This window comes from Simochromis diagramma, unplaced genomic scaffold (assembly GCF_900408965.1).
Source record: "Simochromis diagramma unplaced genomic scaffold, fSimDia1.1 OVJJ01000413.1, whole genome shotgun sequence".
NCBI classification, from domain to species: domain Eukaryota; kingdom Metazoa; phylum Chordata; class Actinopteri; order Cichliformes; family Cichlidae; genus Simochromis; species Simochromis diagramma.
This window is the reverse complement of record NW_024386948.1, coordinates 393,228-415,037: the sequence shown is the minus strand read 5'-3', so window position 1 is coordinate 415,037 and position 21,810 is coordinate 393,228. Positions and strand designations below refer to the sequence as shown.

Genomic DNA, 21,810 nt, shown 5'->3' with positions numbered 1-21,810 from the left:
ATTGAGAACATGGTTGTTGTTCAATAATAAAATTATTCCTCAAAAATACAATTTGCCTAATAATTCTGCACTCCCTGTAGTAAGGAAGAAGGATGTCATCCTTCAATGGTTATGTCTTGTATTTTGCATACATATAGCTGTGTGGTAGCCTGTAGGGACCACACCCACAACTTGTCAAACCAGCTATGGGACGGTTTTGGATGAAATTCTGAGCTCAGTAGGTTATTTGGAGGCATATTTTACAAGTGAGATGCTAACCAAATGAGTGCAAAGTGTTAACTTCTTCTCAACAGTTGACTTCAGAAATTTTGGAAGGAGAAAGTTCAAATTGGAGGGGTTGCACTTGGGTATGACATCATATAGTAGCAAATCTGTAAACACTAGAATGTGGTAGAGTTGGATGTCTCAAGACCGGTCTTGGTCTCGAGACCGGTCTCGAGACCACTTTTACGTGGTCTTGGTCTCGTCTTGGTCTCGACGGACTTTTGTCTTGGTCTTGTCTTGGTCTCGGTCTTGGTCTCGCTGTTTCGGTCTTGCGTTCTCAAATCGACATAGTGTTCGGGAGATTTGGAGTCAACCATCAGCGGAGTGGGAGGGGGGGTGGCTTACTGGGTTTAAGCCCAAAAACAACACACGAAGCACAGAGCGCACCGTCGTAAATTCCCCCTAATTTTGGTATGATCCGAGCTCAGGCACTAGGCGACTGAGCGCAGCACCCATGTGAGCGAGGGGGGAGAAGCTGCTGCCTGCGAATTTGCTGCAGACAGAGGAGAGCTTAAGTTTGACCAGGTACCAAAGCAAATCATTCGTACTGAACTAATAATGTAAATATGACGGTGTATCACAAAAGATTGATATCAAACTGATCACTTGGTTGCGTTACTTGCTCTTCGAGTGAATCAACAAATGGATAAATAAAAAGCCGAACAGCAATGCTGATTTTTTAGTCTTAGCTTACATTTCATATTTTCAGTTGTTACCCTCCACGGCTAAACAAACTCTCTAACTCGGTTTCAGTTGTGTACTGATGAACACAACAATGGACATAAGGAGCTTCTTTCAAAGAAAAAACTCAGGTAGATGTTATTTTATATATTATGCTTTGGATGTTGTTCAGTATATCTATGCAAAACAAGAGGAATTTCAATACACAGCAGTATATTCACAGTTGAAACCAGATATTTACATACACTTTATGGAGAAAACATAAAAACTTTTTTTTACTGTTAAACATCAATTTAGAGTAAACTTTTGTTTTAGATAAGTAAATGTTGAAATATCTTTTGAATTAGTTAAATGTCAGAATAAAAAGAGGGAGCTGTCTATTTTAATCACTTTCATCAAATTTAGGAGTACATATACACTAAGTTTATTGTTAATTAATAAGAAAACTCCAGACGATTCCATTCTCAGCTAAAGAAGCTTCTGATAGGTTAGTAGAGTCCATGTGATTTGATGTTACAATTAAAAAAGTGTTTGTGTTTTTATCTGAAGAGTACATAAATATCTGGTTTCAACTGTATATTTGATGATGTTGGTGTTTGGCTTGATTGTCAGCACAAAGAGGGAGAGAGAGGAGCAGAGAGGGAGAGAGAGAATGACGACAGAACAGAGATGGAACAAGAGCAGGTGAGACACACATGTTAGTCAAATGGTTGTTTGCCAAAACTCATCAGAACATGTATCTAGTACCTAGTGTTTCTTTTTAGATACCATTTGTTACTTTTCAAATTCTATATTTATTAAGTTATGCAGGCTTGTTTGCACAACGAGGCTAAATAATTATATAAACTTTTCTCAATCTAAATATTGTACTTTGGTAGAATTAAAAAACAAGTGTAGTGCAGGTCTATGATGATTTTTAGTGCTACTATCATCTAATTCTGATTCTGGTTCTGTCTTGGTTACTGTTGTAGTCCTGTTTTAATTCCAGATCAGTTTTGGGTCTGGTTGAATTGGGGTTTAGTCCCTGTGTCTTGATACAGGCCCGACTTTGTTCTGCCTTGCTGCTTAATTAAAAAACTAGTTTAAGGTGTCCTGAATATGTATATAGAATAGCATCTGGCTGCAGTTTAAAGACTTTTTTTGTCTCGGTCTCGGTCTTGGTCTTGGTCTCGTCTCGACTCGGTCTCGGTCTTGGTCTCGTCTCAACTTGGTCTTGGTCTTGTCTTGGTCTCGATACCCTCTGGTCTTGGTCTTGGTCTCGATACCCTCTGGTCTTGGTCTCGGATTAGGCGGTCTTGACTACAAGTCTAGAATGTAGCGCAGTGAAATCTGTAGCCTAAAGAAGCAAGATGGTTGAATGCTAGGAGTGTGTTAGTGTTAAGTCAATCTAAATTAAAACTATGAAACAATTACATTAAAACAAGGACAGAGGAACACAATGAAAAAGCTATGTTAGCTTGATGCTTTTCCCCAAAAAGGCTAACATTTATGTTGAAACCAATTCAGTATAAATATCCATTTAATATTTTAAACGTTATGCTGGCCAATATGTGAATTTATGAATTTGCTTGTTGCTTCTCTTCTTCTTTCAGCTGCTCCCTTTAGGGCAGGGGTAGTGGAAGGGGAACTCCAAACTTCAAGGGGTGGTGTCCTGCAGGTTTTTGATATCACCCTGGGTCAAAACACCTGAATCAAATAATTAGTTACCAGTTGAAATTCAAGAAATGTTGAGGATGTAATTTAGTCATTTAAATCAGCTGTGTTGGATCAAGGACACATGTAAAATATGCAGGACACCATTTCTTCCTTTGTTTCATACTGTCTGATAACTTTCATACAGTTAAGCACTACGTGATTGAAACACAAACTTCATCTCTCTTAATAATTTTTTTAGAATTATATGCAGAGCTGCTTATTGAACAACAACATCTCAGATCTTAGAATCATTTTGCTTTTTATTCTACCAGACTTACAGTAGGCAGCTGGTGTTTTGAGTTGAGTAAGTATTAAAAACATAATCTGAGTCTTTAGGATCTTCATGTACAGCATCAACATGCTGGTTCAGATGTTTCTGCTCTTTGTGATAGGTCTTGCACGTTCCTCCTGGATTAAAATATTTTTAATGTTAGTTTTAATCCAGAATAAACTGTATAAGAATAACACATTGGGAAATAAAGCGAAAGATTAATTTCTAAAGATAATTACAGATCTCCAATGAGACATTGAAGTTAAATAAGACTATCTTGTTAATATTTGAACTCAGGCGAAGCGATTTCCTCAGTAACAAATAAAACACTGAAATAAACAAAATATTGTATGCCAAAAATCATCTAAGTGAATTATATCTCGTGTTTCACTTTCACACAGTGGCAAAAGCCAAAGGGTGAGCTGAGACAAGGTGAGCTATCTGTTAGACGTGCAGGAACGAGCATCTCCAAAAACGTCGGAGTACTTTTGCAACAAGGCAATATCTTGATAAATTGGGCAGGTATTTGAAGTTTACAGATTCAGATTCTCCCCTAAAAACACAGTAACTATAATATTTCTCATCCACCATTCTCACTTTTGAGTTTCAGATGAAATGCATTCTGGGATACTTGGCTTCACCAAGTACACACAAGTCAACACCGATGCATCCTGTCACGGACCCGGCTCTGGGGACTCGGGTCCGTGGGGACTATGACTGTTATTGTTGTTGTTATTATTATTATTATTATTATTATTATTTGGTGTGTTGTCTGCACTGCCCCTTGGCACATCTGTATGTAGGCAGGTATGTGTGTGTGTGTATTGCCTTTCTGCTGTGGCCAAGTTACAGGTACCTTCAGCCCTGGGGGCGTGGCCTAACTTGAGGGCTGGCCACACCCGAAGTCCTGGCCGCACACCTGCTCCTCATCTGGGCTTGTCGGGGGAGCTATTTAGATGAGCGATGGAGCTTCCACTGACGCTGGATTATTGCGTTTGACTACACGTCAGTCTTCAAGCAAGTCAAGTGTGAGTGTATGCCTGCTGGGATAAGTTGTAACGGCTGCCTCTATTGTTTTCTCCTCAGGAGGAGTGTGGGACGAGAAGGAGCAGTGAGCATGGGGAGTGCAGGGACACTGGGGCAGAGAGCACTACACGGGGACTTTTGGGAAGAAGACACTACACGGGAGTCTGGGAAACTGGGGATTTATTGTTGTTTACTTCACCACCTTGTAAATAAACACTGTTGCACTGAAGAGTCCGGCGTTTGGGTCCTATTTCCCCATCTCCCCACGGTCTGCCAGCCAGACCGTGACACATCCTCTATAGAGCAAGAACTCATTTGGGCATTTTAACCATACTTGACATGATGTGTACTTCAAATTGGAACATTAAATGAGTTATGACTGATGGCATTTCACAAATATACAAGAACACAAGTACACACAAGGACAGTGAGAAAACACCAGGTTGTGAGGCTAACTGAGTCTATCTCACAAGATACTTTTATCAGTAGGTATAAGTGTAACACCGTAAGTTACTTTTACAGCATTATCCAACACTGAATCTACTAAGGCTGTGTGCGTATACTCTTTCAGATTAACATGCAGTACATAACAACCTCAACATTTCTTGTGATTTGCCTGCTGTTTAAAATATCCTGGAAAAAAAAAAGATTTAATTGAAATTGTTTGAATTGTTTCTGTCTGATTAGAACAGTAAAACAAGCTGGCTAAAGGTTACTCATAAGAAATCAGAAGTAAGTGTAGCCCAGCTAGGAAAAAAGAGCAGTGGAAAGTAGGTTTTTTTTGGTGTATGATGAAAAAAAATTTAGTAATTTCTTTCTTTCTTTCTTTATTTTTTTGTTTAAAGGAAGATTTGGACGAATAAGAATATCTGTTGTCGTTTAACTTGGCCAATCAGCAATGAGCTCCCAGCGACCCTTGCTGTTGACCTTGATCACATGACTTTCTGTAGTTGCCATTTCGTTCCTGTTCATACAATGCCATGTGTCAGAGAAACTAATGTTCCCGAAACGAATTTGCTGCAGTTTTTTTTGGTCGGTCAGAATTTCACCCTGTCATCAGTGAGTAAGAAAAGTGGGGAAAACCTAATTTGTTAAGGAGAAAAGGGCAGACTTAACGGGACAGAAAGTCCGCTAGCCACTAAGCTAACAGCTAGAGATCACGCTAGCAGAATTGAATGTGTTTCTGTGTGTGAAATGTGAGACTGCGACCGTATTACATTTAAGAAAAAAAAAAAAAAAAGAAACAAAAACAAAAGAAATGGTCCTAATCAGTTTTATGTGTAACAATTTAATTCAATTGTAAGCCGATTCTTGTATTTTCAGTTGTGTTCTTTGAGTTGTTTATAATGTACAAGTCTGGTGAGCTACTGTGAGTTGCCGTCTGCAGCTACAGAGTTAACTCTAGAAGCAGTGTTTTTGTGAACATTGTCAACCCTTCAGGTTGATAAAATTATAGCTCACCTAAGAGGATATGATGCTGCAGTGATATAATTTTGTTGTACAACAGAGCTAGCTGAATTAAGACAGAGTTACACTGATACTTATTGTTCATTCTGAATGTTCTAAGTAAGTGTGGCTGTTTCACAACGGTGTATGTGACTATATGGAGCTGTGACCTGTTTATAGGTCAGGTTTTTTTGTTATCTGGTAAAAGGATGACTTGACAGACAGACCCAGTCTGAAGCAAGCCCTCATTGAGGAGCAGTGATTCCACAGTTCCAGTTAACTGGATGGCGAGCCAACCCAAAAGTGAACAGGATTTGCTGAGGTTTTATTGAAGCCAAAGTTTCGTTCCCATTGAAGCTTCAGATACCTGTAGGACTACGAACTTTCTTCCTTCATCAGAGTGTGGTAGGACAAACGTTAAACAAACTGAACGGGCCCCAACGATCCATCAGTTACCAGACATTATTCACTCATACAATTGACTCAGAGAAAGCTGTATGCATGCACTTTTATTTAGTTTGTTATTTTGGGGGGAAATATTTTGTATTTTATTTTATTGCTTTCATTACATTTGTTGCAGCTGCTGTGTGTCAAATATAACAAATTTGTGAACAGTCTACTGTGGTGTGGTCTCTCCTTATTGGTGTTTATACCTTGGGCTCCTGCCGATCCTAGATTTTCTGATACTGGCTAGTGGGAGTTCGGTCATTCTTAATAATAATTTGTAAGTTGGGTTACATAAGCTTGGGTGAAAGTGGAGAATATATTTATTCACAAAGCAGTGCCAGACAACTGTTGATTGATTTTTTTGAACCTTTGTATATTTATATATATCTGTACACACACACACATGCCCACAAAAACATACAGTATATACATGCCTGGACAAAAAACACTTCCCTTGTTCTCAGGGTGATATGGCTAGCACTGACTGACAAATGGCGAGAGTGCTTGCTTTGGGATTTTCACCTCAGTCCTGGATGGTGATGATTGAAAAGACACTCAGACACCAAGAAACCCCTGAAAGCGTTGTTGTTTTCTTCCTGATTCATTATACGCGTATTCCCACAATGGGCTTGACGTGCTCTGCGCACAGCCATTCAATTGTAAAAAACCAAAGTTGAGTCCTAAACATGGAGCAAGTCGGCCCCAAGAGAGAACATAAATCTTGTAAATGTACTTGAACCCTGCTACAGGCATTGTTGAGCATTAAAAAACAGAGTGTGCTAGTGAGATTATGTGTGTTTGGGAATTCAGTGGTACATAAATGAACAGGACGAAGAGGGTTATACAGCAGAGAATCATTCTGAGATGATTTTAACTGTAAACATGAAATATTCTAAAAGTCCCCCGAGACCCTAGAATTGTTTATCTGCAGTTAAATCGCTTTCATTTATTCAACATTCAACTATGTGCGATATCATCGAGAATGCTATTTCTGCATCTAATCCTGATCTGGCTCGGGGAAGTGAATGAGTAATGCTTAACAACTGTGTTGGCGCCTGTCAGCAAAACACTGGAGCACCCCCTCATGCTCCATTAAAGATGAACAGTGGCCAGCAATGGAAAACTCTGGATTTACAGGGCAGTGCTGAGTCGTGTGTGCGCAAATAGAGGCCAAGCAGCAGGGTCAAAATGAATATGAATGATTTTGGAAATGGTTGTGAATGATCAAAAATATCTAGTCTGAATAATCTCTTCACTTCCCAATGACGTAGTAAAATGATTTAGAATTTGCAGTCAGTATGTGCCTTCAAGTCTGAGGCCTACCAGCTTTCGCTTATACTGTTTTTAAATTATAGCCCATGTATGCAAGATTTAAAAACAGCAATCAGGTCTGAAAAATGAGGCTTGTGCTTTAACAACAGAACTGCCAATTCAGTTCAATTTATTTAGATTTTATTTTTATAGTGCCAAATTCCAACAGCAGTCGGCTCAAAGGGTTTGCTGCCAGAATTTTAAACTTTCCTCGAATCGTTAACTGTCAACTTTGACCCCCATCTTGCAACAACAGCAATAATGGCAATGAGTTATTTCTTGAAGAAGTTATTTTTCAACTTTGCAAGTAAGATTCTTTATTATTGATCAATCACGTCACAGTTGCTGATTTAACAACAACCTTAATATCTAAATGGTTTTTTTTGTTTTACATTCACCTCTATGGGGGTCAAAATAAAGTCCTAGGATGTTCTACATATACGTTGTTGTATTTTTGTTTCTGTTTGTCCCACACACACCAAAGTTCACTATATGATGATTAATCTAATTTTAGGAGAAGACCTGAAATATGAGCTGGTTTAATTTAATTGTGTTGGGAGTTCTAGAGTTACAACTCTGTAGTTTCTAATGGTCAGCAGTGGGTGACTCCTCTGGCTGCAAAAAGTCCAGTTGTCTGGGAAAATTGCTGAATGCATCTATGGCCTGATGAGTTTACAGATTAAGTTGTTTCTCATCACCTCTTATTATAACATTTCCTTCCTTTCCGAAAGAATGGTTACCATTCTCACCCTTGCAAGTGTTGGAATCCTGAGCTTTGATGCCTTTGGCCCTGTGATTTTTGGAACCTGCTTCACTCAGCTGTTGTGGCCAGGTGGAGACACACATGTCCAAGTGGGGCAGTCATTTCATCTGATTAGGATGTCTCCTAAGTGAGGTGCTTTGGGCATGTCCTACACAGGAGTAGGCCCCCCGAGTAGATCCAGGACAAACCAGAGAGATCAGCTGGCTTAGAAACACTTAAGTTGTCCCCTTAGATAAGTTGAAAGACGTGGCAGAGAAGAGAGACAAAAGATGAGACCTTTAGGAGAAAACTCCCAAAAAGTCCCCTGTTACTACCCAAAAAGTTGATTCTGTTCTGGACGTAGCGTTTTCAGTGGGAGAAAAGTTTCGTCCCTCATCCAAGTGACTTTTTCAGTCTCAGCTGACTGCAGGTTTACCCAACCTTATAAACAGTACATTTGCACAATGACTGACCTCACAGCCAGTTGTTCATCAGTGGTTCTAGTTTCAGTTTCTTGATCATTAATACGCAAATTATATTCACCATTGATCAATGATGTGCAGTCGGCTGAGACTTAAGAAGTCAGTTGGATGAGTGACAAAAGGTTTCTCCCACTGAAAACGTTACGTCCAGATGAACAGAATCAACTTTTGGGGATTTACTTGCCTAGATGATTGAGCATGCATCAAGACCCCTGTTATTACTTTGTTTCCTGTACCTGTTATGACATGGTTAGTATGTCTTAACTGCAAAAGCTATTGTTTAGAGGAAAACTACAGCGAGTCCAGTGGTTGAAATGGTAATGAAGTCGTGGTGAGATCAGAGTTCATGGAAGCAGTTACCAAATTGCGACAATAAAGTCCCTCACAGTTTGTGTTTATGATGTCTGGTTTCTGAAACCTGAGTTGCCAATTGTTCCAAATGCTCAGTCAAACTGAAGCATGAAACATAGTTGTTATATTAAGGACACCAGACTCTGTGGTGTCTCATTGGTTTGCTGCTATGTCTGGAGAAACCATGGGTAGAAACAACATTCCAGACAGTCAGACGGTGAGTTATTTTCTGCAAATGTACTAACCATTAGGTCTGCGTAAGGATGGTCTCTGTACTGTCTGAGCTGCACTAAAAATTAATTACTGAGACAGTTTTGTCTCCACATGCACCCGCCTATTCCTGGCTGACAGCACAAAGTGAGCATGTCACTTCCTCATCCCATGTAGCAGCTGGCGACTTGCGACAAGTTAAACTACATTGGTTATCCATGTTGGTTATCAGAAAGAAGTGCAACATTTACATGACTGTTACATGACTTGGCAGAGTGTGTACAAGTTTTTTTTCTTTTTTTTTGAAGATCAGTGTGGGAGATGAGACTTTGTGTTCCCAAGAAATTCAATAATTCAGCTTTTTACAGTTGGAGCTGTTACACGGCCCAGCTCCAGACAAGCTGAGATCAGAGACGTTTATTACCTTGATTTGATCGCGTTCATCAAGCCATTCTTTGCCACTTGTACCTTCAGTCAGTGGGGTCATTGTTGTAGCGAGTGAAGCCGTCAGCATACCGATGATTAATGACCGAAGGTCTATTACAGCGAGTGGCTTTTTATTCGTCAGCTAGAAACCTGCTGTCTTATAACTTGAGTGAATTTAAAGCATATGAACAGCCTGGTAACCGTGTCAACAAAATTATGACACTCAGCTGCTTGGCGTGTAAAAAATGACAGGTTCTGGGCTCAATTCCCACTGGAACAACTTATGCTAAATACGCCTGCGTTCATGATACAGTACTTTGAGCGAAATTGTAACACAGACTTGCGTGCTTTTCTATTAAACCCAACTTACATTTTCCTCTAGAGCACGCATTGACAAAAATGTCATTTACCACATGTTGGGGCTTGAGGCGCTGAAACTGAAATCGCTTCTACTCATTTATAGGTTGGTTTGAATTAAAGAGAAATGCAGATGGGTTTCTTAAGATTGTAGCATTCAGAAATGTGTTTTCTAACACTTATAAGCAGCAGAAGCAGCATCCGCTGACTTACTTAAGAGGCTTTCCCCCCTACAAAGCCTAGAATTACCATATTTGCCTTAATATATTTCCTGTCATATTCCAGTGTCATTAGTTGAAGCCTCGGTAATAAGCCATCTGATATATCCCCCTTAGTTGCAGACCTTGGCATGCAAATGAGAAGTGGCACTGAGGGTGGGGGTATTGTGCCTCTGAATTTATCTGAACTGATCAGAAACACAATTATGCCTTGCTCGCTCATAATAAACCACAGTTAAGTGGGTTGGAGAATTCATTTATTTACATTAACTCTGTCGCTGTTTGACAGTAATAGATGCCTTTCATTAATGAATGAAGGATTTTCCTTGGCCCCGGCTCACTTGTTCTGAGGCCTTTTGAAGAAGAACGAGGGGTGGTAGACCAAAACAAAAAAAAAAGAGAAAACAATTGATAAATGAAAACTTTTAGAGAGATTGTATTGAGCGATTCGGAGAATACTGCCAAGAAAGAAATTGCCAGAAGAAATCTAAAGCCTTTTACCTTTCTTTTTCTTTTGCTCTTTCTCTTTCTTTCTCTCTCTCTATCTTTCTAACACACACACACAAACACGCAAAGCTATTCGTGTTCTAACCCTTTTGTAGTTCGTCTAATTGAGGAAAATAAAAAGGTTTTCCAATTGATTTTTTTTTTTCTTTGCTGATTTTACGACATAAAAAATGGATCTCTCCCAGATGAATATAAAACGAATTTCTTCGGTAATGGGCAGCCATTTATAAAAGCATGTATGTTTGTGCCAAAATGTGTGTATATGTGCGCACACGTACATACAGATCTCTTTGTTTCTGTGCATTGTGGCCAGTCAGCCATCACTCTCTCTTTTGGCTTGGTGTTACAGACAGATGTTGCCTTATCTTTGTGCCTGCCAACCACTCGCCCACACCACAGCCACCACACTCACTGCCCCTTGCTAGACACTAATCTCTGATTTAAATGAAAACATAATTGGGATTCATGAATCATTATTATTATGGTTCCCCCCCTGCATAGACAGCACAGGCAATACCCTGTTACTGTGATGCTCTGCCTCCCTTGTAGCACATCTCAAAACTGGATGCAGACTGCGATGTACATATGGTTCAGACAGAGTGGGTGGGCCTGGACGCCGCGTGCAAAGTGTTAGTTAATGGTGAGTCACATGCCACAGGCTAGAAGCCACCTCATAAAAAAAATGCATGGCTGTCTGAGCTCATGTCTCAAACATGTATTATATATGGATAATCCAGGGTGAATGCCTATTACATGCTTGCTGTAATGCTCTTAGTTAACTGATGAAAGTTGGTAGTAAAACAGGCCACGACTTTGAATTGGTTTAATTCTAGCTCAGCTGTTTTTTGAGTGCGGTAAAAGTAAAGTTGCCATCAATATCAATATTATTCTATAATATATATGAGAAATCGATGGACATCAATTACAAGGACCAGGATTGGGTTTCGCTCCAGATGATGTAAGAGCGGGTGACTCTTTGAAATCAATTCCTTGTAAATGGCTGCAGATGAAAGCGTTTGTCTGCACTGAACGTCTTCCAAAATCCCCACACCCCACCCGAACATAAAATATTACAACCTCCAGCAGTATGGATTTCGTGATTTCAAGGTTCACAAATTATTTTTAACAGCAAGTTTTCTGTGTGTCGTCAGGAGACTTTAAAGTGAAAATTAATGATGTGGTAAATGAGTGGAAAGGCACACCAGTGTCACACACTGAACTTTAATGTCAAGTTGTATCATTTCCTTAATGTTACAGATACAGTACACTGCCATGGTCCTCTAACCACTGATCTGTGTCACTGATGAAGTTGGTCTTTCATGTCTCTAAGTTGACTGACACAATTGTGCAGTTCTAGGAGAATGTCATGGCTGCACTTTTAAGATGTTTTCAGGCATAAAAAATGATATATTTCATTCTATTATGCAGACTTTCATGTGCAAGACATCATTTGGAATTTGCCTTTATAGACGGGTATATCTGGCAAAAGGTCAACGTCCTGACTGATAAACTGATAAAAACTAAAAGTAGTACACCATTTTTTTCTTGAGTTAAAACCAACCATGTTCTGTATTGGGACATACAGTACACAAAAAATGTTAGCTTAATATGTAGGGGTAGGGTTAGGGTTGCATTTTAGCCAAATACTAAGTAAACAGGTACAGAAACTAGGAAATGTTACCTACAGATTAAATGCCTTACATGTATTTGACTGTACTGTACATAAGTCTTGAGCTACACCTCATTTCTTTAGATTTTCCTTTCAAAGAACCAGACTTGAAGCGGTCTTAAATAATAGTCTTCCAGACCAATGTTCTTTACTTTCTGACATTGGCTACTTTTCCCACACATTTTTAGTCCAGTTGTACCAGAGGAATACATTTTTTATTTCATTTTATTTTATTTTATTTATTTATTTATTTATTTTTTTTGGGGGGGGGGCTGTTTGTTAAGACACTTTACACTGATCTATGAATCATTCAAACATAAGAGACGCCTAACTCGAAGGATGAACCAGTGTTGTGTATACATAAGAACATTTTTCTTTTGTATCTTTAGGCAATTTGTTACTAACAGCCTGTTTATATTTTTCCCCATTTCTTTAGTTTCCATCCATGCTTTGTCTTTCTACCCTGTATAAAATTGCCAGAGAGAACACATTTTGCCAAGCATTTAGTCGAAAACTTGGCATGCCTCAGCATGATGTGCAGTCTGTCATTAAAAGATTTGAGGGCACTAGAAAAATGGAAGACAAAAGAAGTGTCATAGAAACAATTTGGTGTCTTAAAGAGTATGAAGATGATGTCAAAGTTATGATGATTTAAATTAATGGTGCTCTTTACAAAGCTTCGTTGTGGCTTCTATCTGCCTACGATCTAGAATCATTTTCCTGATTCCTGCTGCTCATGACCATCAAAATAATAGTTACAACAACATCAGTCTTATGTTGGTAGTGCGACGAATCATCTGTAAGCAGAATGCCTCGCCTGGGAGCCATGCATGTCTTTAATTTATTTTCACATACCAAGTTACCAAATTTGACAGCATTGTTTTCAATATTTTAAATGCAACTTCTTTCTTATATTTCAATAAACTCCTTAACTTCATGTTGAATATATATACATATGGGGTACACTGTAAAAAAGAAAAAGTTGAGAAAACGTAAAATTTCAAGGCAACATGATGCAAGAGATTTTTGAGTTTTCTCAACTTTTGCAACCGTTGTTGACTTAACTAAGATTTACAAGTTCTGCCAACTTGGTTCTTCTTGTTCACCTAATTAGGATAATCCTGGAAGTCTAACGAAGAAATTCTGGTTTCAATGCCATGTTTTTCTGCCTTCACCAAACAAGGATATTCTTCTTGAGTAATCATACAATTCTTACTCCAATGAGTTGAAAATGTACCTATATAAACAAAGGATGAAATGGTATGCTGTGATTATACTTGAAAGAACACTCAATAAATAGATACAGAATAAAACAAAGCACAATTCAATGTTATCTAAAAGCTTATTTATTTTGTTCAACGGTGCTTTCAGTACATTTCAGAATGTCATGGGCAGTAGGGTGAATTTCTGTTAAAAAAAAAGAAAAAGAAAGAAAGAACGAAAAAGAAATAACAAACAAAAACGTGTTGCCAGTTTCTTTTGGGTGCTTTGAGCACCCCAGCAGAGACGTTAAAATTCCAGAGTCCAAAACCAAAAAAGAAAAGTGTCCAGCAACTTAATAATTCACGCACACACCCTGACCATCTTGTAAAAGCTGAACATAACTATTGCACCTTAAATAGGGTAATTCCACAAACGATTGCCTATGTACCCAGACACTTACATTTTACATGGGCTTACTATGATGAACTATGGAAGTTAAAAGTTATTAGAAATGGTACCATCAATGAAACTAACAGGTAAAACACCAGTTCTATGCTTCATGTGAAGTGGAAAACACTATAATAAATCTTTTAAAATAGTACAAGACAAATTTTCACCATACATTCTCAACAATACAGATTCATCTGACTAAAATTTACATTTCGAATAATGATTTATCCACTTCACCTTCATATTGTCCGACCAGGTCAAAATAAGATGGCCTCAATTGCTTCAAAGGTGTAACTCATCTGCTTTGGATAATCAATGTTGAGGGCATACAGAAGGCCAAAGAGGTATGCCAAGGCAGTAGAGAGATCTGGAATGTTATGTAGCACGATGTCCCCTTCCAACACAACTGCATGTTCTCGCACAGACGTATTGGCATCGTCATCTTGTAGGATGGTGAGGATGGCAACTGATACACCGTTCAACACTGGTTCCAAAATGTCAGTGTCCTGAAGAAAAGTAAAATATGAATTATTGAAAGCTAAGAAAAACTAAAGACAAAATACATTTCTAAAGATTTTAACTTTAACCTCTATACCATGATGGTCATTTGACTCATGGAGGTTTTAAGAAGAAAAAGCTTATTTTCCTTTAATTAATGCCACCTTGTGAGTTTTGTACAAAAATATTTTCTACTATGGAACACCCACTAACAATGCCCAGCTGCTCCTCAGCAGAAAAAAAAGGAGTGAGAGTTATGACAACTGCAATCCTCACCATAAAATTATCTGGACTGCACTGAGGAGGTGTACATTTCCATTTTGGGTTAACTCATCCTTTAAAAACATCTCATAGCAATTAGTTTTACTTGCATTACTTTTTTGTACTTACTAAGCACTTCAGGAAAACCTGTGTTGCATCCTCTCTGAGGAAAATGGGCAGGCCTCTCAGTGCCGGTGGGACACAATGTCAGATGTCTAAAGAGTATTCAGTGGAAAACAAGAATTTCAATTAGTGTAGTAACATGGTGTACTATACACAATGCAAAATCAGAACTCTCATAGTAATGAAAATAAAGCACAGGTCAGACCCAGCAACACGCAAAACTTACAAAAAAAACCAACAATAACATCATGCTAACAATTTTACTTTCTATTTACAAATTAAATACAAAATACTGCCAAATAAGAACAAAGCAATGACTGATGACATTAATTTTTACTGACATGTCCACTGATGTGTTTTGTTTGAAGCCAACATCTTTTTCAGTTTCTGTTATGACAAAGGTATACTCTCTTCTAAAAATGTCAGGTAAAGGAGCACTTCACTCACCTGTTCATCAAGTTTATCCAAGAGGTCTTCCATGTCCTCACCAAGAGCTCCCTTCTTAGACCAGTACAGTTTCAGCAGGCCAGGCACAAATTTGTCAAGGGATGCATTGAACGTCCCCAGGAGGTCTTTGCTTGTGATCCGATGAAATTCTTCAGATATCTAAACAAGACAATAACCAAAATATTGTCATTTATTCAGCACAGAAAATTTCTGGGTAGCTGCCTTGTACAGTCTGCACCATGTTATATGCCTGACTGTGTTATCAACCGCAAAACCTACTTCAAAAATCTCTCATGAATACACATTTTGCACAGGAATAGAAACACCCTCCACAAAAAACAGTATCAATATGCAAATACATATTATGTTCTAAGTTGCACCAAAATCTGTGACCAATCAGATTCTGTGACGTGCCTTAGTATTATTTCCCTAACCATCTCAGTCTATAGAAGTCCTATTTCTAGCACTAAAAGAAAAAAAAAAAAAAAAAACATGCTAAGTCAAAATTATGAGATTGCCTTTCTGTTTCACAATTTTGATTTAGCATGGGGACTCTTTTCTTGAAAGAAATTTCAGGGTAAGGATTCCAATGTAACACTGGCAAGGGTCTTGACTGGAATAGTAGCACAATATAATAAAGTTGGCCAATGCATTACCCCAGCAAATACTGTACTACTTCAATATAGTCAATCTAGTATAAATCATGCCCAATTTGAATAATAATTAAATTATAAATAAATTAGGACAGTCTTACCTCAGAGTAAAACAGCGCAGGTCATCTCTACTGGACACACACACTGGACACCATAGGCTGACACTCCACGACTTCTCTCCGCCTGAGAGAAAATGTTTGCAATAATGAAACATTTCAATATAATGTAGAAAAAAAACGAGTTACGGATCGGACTCCCTGATCCTTACTGCGCATGTGCAAAGTCGGTCAGTACAGATCGCGTCTACCCGTGGAATTGTACATAAAATCAATACTCCACCAACAAAAAGGCTCTCAAAACAAAACAATACTTTCCACAGCTTTGAAGGATGGGTCAGGTGTATCCTTCGTGGCCCACCCTATGCCAGAATTCATAGCGCGGCCCAGCCGATTCTAGTTTCCAACAATGGCGGCAGCCACTCAGTTTTAATATTACTCTTATTACCCTTTTCGGGTCACAAAGTAAACTTTTAAGATATTTTCAGGCAAGAATGTAGCTGTATAAATTTCCAATATCTGCTCAGTTTATTAAGACAACACATATTTGCAAACATGCTTCTACGTTTTCGGACACGTCTGTCACCACCGGCTTCGATAGCTAGCTGGCATATCATTTTCAACCCCCCCCCCCCCCCGCACGGTCCTTCGCTAGCTTAAACATGATATATAAGTCACTTAGGTAACTTAAATATGTTATTGTTTGGCTTTTTTTCAGTGTTTTACTCATTTCACCCTCCTGGGTCCTGAGGAGGCGCTTGTAGAAAATCCTAATAATAGATCTCGTTAGCTTACCTGCTAGGGCAAATAGTCGGCAGCTTCTCCTGTCCAAAAAATGGTCAAAAAATACACTCCAACTTCAGACCAGGTAAAATCCGTAATGGTCCAAAAATTATAATTTTCATCCAACTTTGGCCACGTTTCTTCAAATTTTCTTAGCAGGTTTTCAGTCCAGAACACATTGACAAACCACTATCTATCACACAGCTCAGGTCTGCTCAGGCTCGTTTGGTCTAGTTCAAACTTGGCACAGACCACGTGTGCCAGTCATCTACGGGGTTTCCCACTGGTTCCCAACTTGACTCAAAAAATCTACTCAAAAGTTGATAATCTTTGTTATGCTCTCTAGAAAATCTTAGTTAGGACAACAATGGAAGAAATTTGTTGGGCAGCCAAGCTTTTTTAGGTTGTAAATGGAAAGTTTTATTTCTAAGTCAGTTTAATTTAAAAACTTTAATCAAATCAACAATTACTAGTTATCGTTTTTACAGTGTATAGGGAAAAACTCAACAAAAAATCAACAAATCTTACTAAAAGGCTGCTAAAGCTACTGTTGTTAAATGCTACATTTAATTAATGCAACCAGTTAACCCTTGTCTACATTCATGATAAGCTACTAAAGTGGTCACGGTCTTCCCCTGAATATTACAGCAGCTAATAGTGATTCACTTACCCTCAAGTAAATGTTACTCTTTGTCCTGTGAAGTAGGCCACAGCTGCCTTACTTAATTTGTGGGAAACAAGGTAAAATGCTTGTGTATTCTGAAAGCTGTCAAATGATACTTCCCTAGTGACAGCAAAATAAGAAAATTCATTGATTTCTCCATCACCACTTTCACATTTATGTTGCCATTTTTAATGCTTTTTGAAGGACTGTCCAGAGGTCTAGAACACTGCCAGCTGTCAGCTTTAATATACCTGTATCTTTCAAATTAATATAAAAGTGAAAATCTAATAATGTTTTTTACAATGTTAGACAGCACGGGTGTGATTATTGGCTTACAGAGTGTAGGTGGGCCGAAAAGAATACCATATCTTAGTCAGTACTGACTCACTTGCCCTGAAGTGGAAGCGGCCCTGACTTTACTTTAAGTAGGGCACAGTCGTCTTGATTCGTGCAAAGCAAATGATGTATTGGATATGCAATGACAACATGTGCTGTGCAGATAACAGGGTTCCTTCAAGGTGGCTGTGTCTGTGCGAGAGAGGGACAGAGAAGGTGAGTGTGTGTCTGTGTGTGTCTCTTTCTGATGTATTGGAGATGCAAATTAACACATGGTCGGTTCAGGTAAGCAGATGTTAACGAAAAAAGGGAAAGAACTGGCAAAAACAATATCTCAGTAATCAAAGAATGTTTTGTTCAAATGTTTTCTACCATTTATCTTCATAGTTCTCTGTCAGCATCAGTGTCTAATAATTATATTTCAAACTATATATGTGTATATATATACACACACGTACATATAACATAGTTGAGGAACACTGTAGAAGAGACTGAAAGCAAAGACTCAGAACATGACATCACTGCCTGTATTATTTGAGAAAAGTCTTTGGTTTAGAAAAGAACAAAACTCTGTTTAGATTCTGAATCCAGTGGCCCAAACATACTGTTTTCTGTCTGATCTCCCTAATCTCTGGATTATCATAAACTAAATGGCATATCCAATGAAAGGAACAGCAGTATCTTCGGGCTGGCAGGCTGCTCGCGTCACTGTGTCAGATTTCCTATTCAAAATTTTAAAATGAACTTTAATGAGCCAATCATTTCGTTTTCAGATTCGATTATTTTCTCTACCAAGGGGTCACTTTTTACAACAGTTCTTTCAGTCATACATCACAGATCCCACCTGGCCATTTCAGGGGCCATTTTGTCAAAAGAAAGTATCTGGCTTAATTGGTTCAGGGAGGTATAGCTGGTGTATGTTCAACTGAAAATCCCCCCACAGTGCAATTCATGTGGGGGGAAGCTCTTTCCTGTATTTCGCCCATTATCCATATCAAGGGTAGCTGTATAAGCAGGGCCACCCAGACCTCCGTCATAAAGGCTTTACTTTCCTTGTATATATACCAATATTTCTGTTGAGTGTATTGTAAATAGAGTTAAGCATTCCCTAGACTTTGCTTGAACTTGTTCCAAAGGTTTCATGTCTAAAAAGTTGTCATACTTCAGTAATCAAAGTCTAAAATCAGGTCCAAATCTGTTCATTTTTCTCAAAGGTTATGCTGTAAATTTAGAGTAATTTGTTTGATCTGTTGGGGATCAGGTGAGTTTATGAAAGTTTATAACTTTTTTCTGACATTTTATGACACTAATAATTAAAAAAGAAATTTTCTCTGCATTATTGTTTCTCATATCTACAGTTATGCAATTGAGAAACATGAAAAAGTGATGGCCTGTGATTCAATCTTTAGGAGAAACTTGTCAAATCATGACACAAGATATCTACAGATCATATTTACTGGACTTTCTATGAGGGCTTCCATGAGGCGGACTTATCAATTTACCCTGCATTAAAAGCCTAAACACCACCCAAGAACACATGACTCTGCACATTAGTGATGGGATTTCCAGCTCTCTTTAGAGAACTGGCTCTTTCGGCTCCCAACCGGCTCTTCAGATTGTTTTGTTGCTTTAATGAATTATCAACAACAATATAAAATTATGCACAAAAGGAATTAGTAATGTAAAAAAACGTGGTTTTCTTTATGTATGTTTATATATAAATATTTATGGGCGCCCCTAGAGACGAAACACGTAGAAACTCCAAAGCACTAGAAATTCCAAAGCATGTACAAACTCCAAAACACATTTCTAGCGTTAACTGAACTTCCAAAACAGAGCTACCTAGATCACTTAAATTACACAATCGAATGCATATGTCTATTGTTTTTGTGTTAATACACAAACACTCTATATATAGATATATCTATATCTATATATATTCAAATAACTTTAAAACACTTCATTTACCTGTTACTACCACACACCCAATCCGATTGTTGGTACTTCCTGGCTTGTGTAGCCACTAGGTAACAAAAGCTCAATACTGCCCCTAGCATCCTGGAGCACTTCCGTTGTGTTCTGGAGTTTGTACATGCTTTGTCTCTAGGGGTCACTGTAAATATACTTTTATTTATTCACTCCACATAAAATGTAATAAAAAAATTATAAAATACAAAAACCAACTATTTACATTTCAACTTTTAACTACTTAAATTTTTAGCTTTTTCCTTTTAAACAAATTTAAAGCGAAACAACACAAAACACTGCAAACAAGGCTGGACTGGGACAAAAAAATCAGCCTGGGCATTTTGACTAGAGACCGGCCCACCAGGATAAAGATTGAAAATGTGACGTCATTCAGGGGTAAAACCGCAAAGGATTCTGGGAACTTGTGGCAAGCAGGCTTTCAATTGAACTCAGTTACACAGCGATAAAAAGAAACCCAAAAAATGTCAAGAAGCTGTTGTATTATTAACTGCAATAGCCGGTCGCATGACAGCCACGGGAAGCCGACGGGTAAAGAGATCGTTGTTTTTTTTTTATCGGATTACGTCGTTGAAGAGAAAATTTTTAAGCCATGTTTCCGAAGTAAGAGCCGACGGATGGTCTGGATATACCAAATATAACGTCTCAGAACACTCCAGCTCACATGTTAGTCTGCTCCAAGCATTCCCACAAAGGTCAGAGTTTTGTAGTAGTTAATACGTCATTTTTCTTAACATAATTGGTGAAATAGGTTACAAGCAAGTCTGGCGCTGAACAGAAATTGTCGCGCTATGCTCCTTTATTTATTGTGCATAAATAGTGAATTGTCCTGACACAATATTGCGTTTCGCTTCTGTTATTACCATGGTACATTGACAAAAACATATACTTTTATTCACAGGATAAAACAGTTGTTTTGTATCACTAATTGTCCATTGCGATTACAACATACAATATTATTGTCACTGTTACATTTCTGTAATGCTACCAGAAATTATTTCCACTACTAATTAATTACCGTTGAGCTCAAAGGTTATATTAATAAACGGTTAACGAATGTGTATTTATGAAGACGATTTGTGAGACTGGTAAACTTACCTCTGTTCGTACAATGGTCTTTCGTTCTACACGGTGCATTTCAAGGTCCTGTACCCATCCGTCGGTAAACTGTACCTGGGCTTGTTGCAGTGACCTGAAGTTACTAAAAACTTCATGAGTGCATGCACTCACTCCAAGAACCGTATAATTATAAATCTGAGTGTGGTGAAAGTTGGGCAGCACGCTAACATCTTTTGTCCACTCTGTGTGCTCGTAAGGGTCTGACCCTTTCACTCCTTTGATTTTTTCCTCGTATCTTTTCTTTGTCTTTTCGTCGAGTCTGTCTTTGTACGGACCGGCATTGTTCTCCTTTTGTTTTGTACATTCCTTTTTTGTGCGGCAAAGAAAAAACAAGAAAATATTGGAACCGGAGAATGAACGTTTTGCGGTGCTGCAAATGCTTGCATTTGATGCGGTACTTGGATTGTTTTGCCACGAGTTCCCGGCATGCAATGCGCGAAAATCACGTGATTGCTAAACAAGGGGGCGGGTGCATCCGGCCTCCTCGGCTATAATTGGTCCAGCCCAGAGTCGATCATGACCAACTGGCCAATCCAACACCTTTCATTATATATACCCTTCCAAAAAAAAAAAAAAAAAAAAAAAATCCATCGGCCCATAAAAACAAAAAAATCACCAGCGGCCCACCGGGCAAATGCCCGGTATGCCCGATGGCCAGTCCAGCTATGACTGCAAACCACAACACTATAAAATATAAATTAAAATATAGGCAAAAAAAGAACGCCCAGATCTTTAATTAACCCTTTAAAATCGGTCAGAGCGGGCACCCTCTGTTTTGCGCAACTACTTTTAAATCCCAGTAGCACTGCAACCACGTGATTTAGCGCAAACATTTTTTTTTGCATATGAAACCGGAGGAGTTGTACTTACATCTTATGCCATCAGCTTGTCCTAGGTCACGGTTTCCTTCCACATATAGCTTTGCAAAAATTGCATAAAAAGCACTTGCAGCAACAAAAACATAATATTCCAGAAACACGCTTTGCCGATCCAATCACCTGTTCATAACACTTCCTACGTTGGATTAGACGTCAGCGCGAACTATCGCATGTCCGCAATGACGTGCCCGAAACGGTAAGTGATGTCATTTTCACGGAAATGTAGTTTTTTACCATCCAGGCCTCATGA

At 38.6% G+C, this 21,810-nt stretch overlaps 1 long non-coding RNA gene across 2 annotated transcripts; it reads right to left on the bottom strand.

Moving 5' to 3' along the window:
- Positions 1–13,922: 13,922 nt before the first annotated feature.
- Positions 13,923–17,448, bottom strand: LOC120737615. Of its 2 annotated transcripts, XR_005696781.1 has the most exons (4): positions 16,590–17,448; positions 15,086–15,244; positions 14,645–14,730; positions 13,923–14,262 (listed from the first exon to the last, which is right to left on the bottom strand). It is a non-coding gene; the product is annotated as an uncharacterized LOC120737615 (long non-coding RNA). The 2 variants fall into 2 exon arrangements; XR_005696780.1 differs by lacking the exon at positions 16,590–17,448 and having other exon boundaries at positions 13,925–14,262; positions 15,086–15,833.
- Positions 17,449–21,810: the final 4,362 nt, after the last annotated feature.